Genomic DNA, 3,788 nt, shown 5'->3' with positions numbered 1-3,788 from the left:
GGGGGTGGGGGGGGGGGGGAGAGCATTGTTATGTTCTGTTACACTGCACCTTTTATTTTAATAGTTTCATTCTGTGAAATGATAAATGATGCTTTGTAAACAGAAATCGGCCTTGCTTCCTGCCCTGGAATTTAATAGGAACCTAAGGGTGTATGAAAAATAAATGTATCAAGTCCTGGTTGTCACTACAAGCACTTGTTTACCAGAATATAAGCAGTAGAACGCTACTGTGAACGGTTAAGTTGGCTATGCTTTCAGCAAAAGTTAAGATGTGCAGATGCAGCCTGCTGTGTTGCTTGGTTTCTCAATCCTCAGAACAAGCTTTTGAGAACAACTGAATCTCTTCCCAGCCCTATTGAGTTGGACTGAAGAACCGTAGTTAGGCAAATAACTTCCTTCCTAACAGATGAAGCTTTTTCTAAGTTCCTCAAGAGCCTGTTATTAAACAGGAGCTGTGGAGAATTTATTTTGGCTTTGCAAAAGCATTGGAGAAAGGCTTTGTCTTGGCTTTTTGCGAGATGAGATGAGCAGGCTTTCTTGGCATTCTGCTCTGTATTTACGAGGCCGTTCCATTAAGTGGTAGCATACATAAATGGGCTGATGTCCTGTCTGTCGTTCATCAGCCACCACAGATCAGATTGCTCTCTTCATGCTACTTGCATGCTATGTAATATAAATCGACTCTACTAGGGAATGAAGTATCTGGAATCTCATTTTTTGAAGTATGAAGAAACAAAACTTGATGCCTAAAACTAAACTTGGATATAAATTGGGTCTGACTTCAGAAAATTAAAGCTTCTAATTTTTTCATGCGATTCTCACCAAATTTTTTATAGTGCTTGCCAGTGCTTTTAACTGTTTCCAGGCAGAATTCACTGTAAAGCACCTGTGTATCTTATCTCTCAAAGTTCACCTTCAAGTTGCGTGGTTGCAATGTTTTCAGTTGCTTGGTGCATAAAGACTCAGTACTGTATTTAAAAAAAAAACCTATTTGGTGGTTTTTCCTTGTTGCTGAAATCTGAGGGCATGGCATTTTCTAAACAATATCGGATTCCTTGAGTGTGTAGGAAAATGATGATGGTATGAGCGACTTCAGAAAGACTAACAGAGATACTAAGTGGACACTCCTGGCTCCCCTTGTGTGAACTATTGCAGGTGGGCTAAAACCTGGCTGCTTTGGGAAATGTCAGCATGCAGTTGAATGTATGAATGACACAGGTGAAATGGAGGGAAAGCTTTATCTTCTGTCGTCTTCCTCTTGGGAAAGATGGACTTTGTTATTTGGTTCAAGTTTTGGGAAGAGAGAGTTTCCCTTCGTCCTCTTTGGAGGAAGAGAGGGGAAAAATGTGCAGATTTAAATTATTCATTATAGGCTACAAGACATAATTAGGGTCTAATAAAGACTTGGCCTTTTTTTTTTCAAAAAAGAAGTCAGATGGAAGTAGAGAAGCTTTTAAACTTAGACTGTAACAAACTCCAAAATACTTGCACTCCATTTTTCTGTCGCATTATAATGAAGACTTTTTTGTTTAAATGATAAACTAGTGAGTCCAGCATTTGAGCAAACCCATTTCTGTTTGCTCTTCCCCTCCACTGCTAGAAAGTAAAATGAAGAGCATTTCCTCTCTAGCTTCATAGTCAAACATGTAGGACAGAAGGACCGAAAAAAAAAGTAGTATTTCCAAGGAACAAATGAGCTACTTCAGCTGTCAGGGGTTAGGTGAGAAAAAGTAACTGACTTAAAAGCAGAAAACAAACCCTGCCCCCCCCCCCCCCCAAACAAAAAAAACAAGCCAACAAACCCTTTTGACCTTATAGCTAAGCTGCTATTGTTTAAACATTCTGATACAGAAAAAGCTTTAACACAAGTGGTACAAATTCTCATTAATTTTTTTCTTTTTTCTTTTTCTACTGCATAGCCTTTGCAATTACTTTATAGAAATCTTACCGCATACATCAGATCAGATGGGCCTATGTAGGCATTTAAAATTCTGATCTTGCAGGTGGGTTTGAGAGGAAGACCCTCTGTTCTTTCATAGAGACCTGCTGAATAGAAATGGTTGATCAGTCTATCTGGACTCTTTTGGACATGGCCTTGAAAGGAGAGAGCGTAAAGCCTGCATCTTTACAATAATGGAGAAACACTGCTGTGGCAGGGGAGAGTTTACAGCCAGAAAGAGCAGAGGTCTCCATTTTCCGTCTCATTCTTGAGTGTCTCGGAAAAGCAAGTTCTTCTTTTTTCCCCCAAGCAGTTAGACTCTAACAAATTCAATAGTGTAACCTTAACCTTTTACTGGCAAACTTACTTGAGAAATCTGCCAAAGAAATTAAATTGCACTTGTAAATATAATGAACACTGTAGTAAACAAATTATTTCCTTCTTTTTTTGCCCTTCAGAATAAAATGAGGAATACTTTAGTAGCTTCTGCTTTTAAAATTAAAAGCACTTGCAGAGGGTACTCACTGAATCCTGAGAATACAGCAAAACAATAAGAATGAGGATGGGCATTGTAGCCTCTCGGCCAGACCTCTGTTCCTTTGCCAAGCACTCTAAAGCCCACTGTGCATGTTGCAAGATTTATTTACTGCACCTTTGCATGTGGGTGTTTCTTGGCCCCTTCCCTGATGACTTCAGGACCTCATTTAAAAAAAAAAAAAAAGCCTCACTGGTTTCTGGCTGTCTAAATGGGAAGCTCTTAGCTGAGACACTCAGCTGAATGTGGCTGTTGATGTAAAAATGTAAAAGTTAAGATGCAAAAATCTCAAGTTAGAATAAAAATAAAGCAGTGGTGTGCACCTTGAGGCCTCGAACTGAGATGCCACTCTAAGCAGCAGGCATGGAGGCAGCATTGTGGTTGCCAAGTGTTAATTTTCTGTGTTAATGATTGAATTCTGCCTCCTTGGTGTGTCTGTCAGTTGGCTACCAGTAGCAAAGGCACACGGTAGGACCTGTATTGGCTTTTCAGTTCAGCGATTGTTACTGTGTTGGTCTTCCAAGCTATGCTGTATAACAGTCTGAAAAATCCAGGTGTAAAAACAATCTGTGTTTGAAGGAGAAAAAAAAAGCTTATTTAGCAGCATGTAGATAGTAACGCAAATCAAAAGTGTCTCTGTTTTTCAATGATCTGTGCTGGGTTAACGTTGGCCAGCAGCCAGACACCCACCCAGCCACTCACTCGCACCCCCACCCCAACCAGATGAAAGCAAAAATAGGATGGAGAAGCTTGTGGATTGAGGCAAAGACAGGGAGATTGCTTACCAGTTACTATCACAGGCAAAACAGACTTGACTCAGGGGAAAATCAATTCCGTTTATTGCCAATTAAAATAGATTTGGATGTTGAGAAAGAAAGACAAAATCTAAAATATCTCTCCACTGCCCTCTTCCTTTCCTGGACTTAACCTCACTCCTTCATTTCTGACTCCTCTACCTCCTGCCCTGACCTTAAGCGGCGCAGGGGGATGGGGAATGGGGGTTGGAATCAGTCCATAACAGCTCCTCTCAGCTGCTCCTTTCTCCTCATGTTTTTCCCCTGCTCCAGCCTGGGTCCCCCATGGGCTGCAGTTCCTGTCAGGAAAGCCTGATCCAGTGCGGTCTCCTCCAGGGGCTGCAGGGGAATCTCTGCTCCACCATGAAGCACCTCCTCTTCTCACCTTGGTGTCTGCAGGGCTGTTTTTCACACTTTCTTCCTCACTCTGCCTGCGTGGCATTTTTTTGCCCTTTCTTAAAACTGTTTTCCCTGAGGTGCCACCATCTTGGCTGCTGGGCTCGGCCATTCCCTGCGGGGG

The sequence above is a fragment of the Aptenodytes forsteri genome, unplaced genomic scaffold (genome assembly GCF_000699145.1).
Source record: "Aptenodytes forsteri isolate BGI_AS27 unplaced genomic scaffold, ASM69914v1 Scaffold51, whole genome shotgun sequence".
NCBI lineage: Eukaryota > Metazoa > Chordata > Aves > Sphenisciformes > Spheniscidae > Aptenodytes > Aptenodytes forsteri.
Note: the sequence above shows the minus strand (reverse complement) of the source record.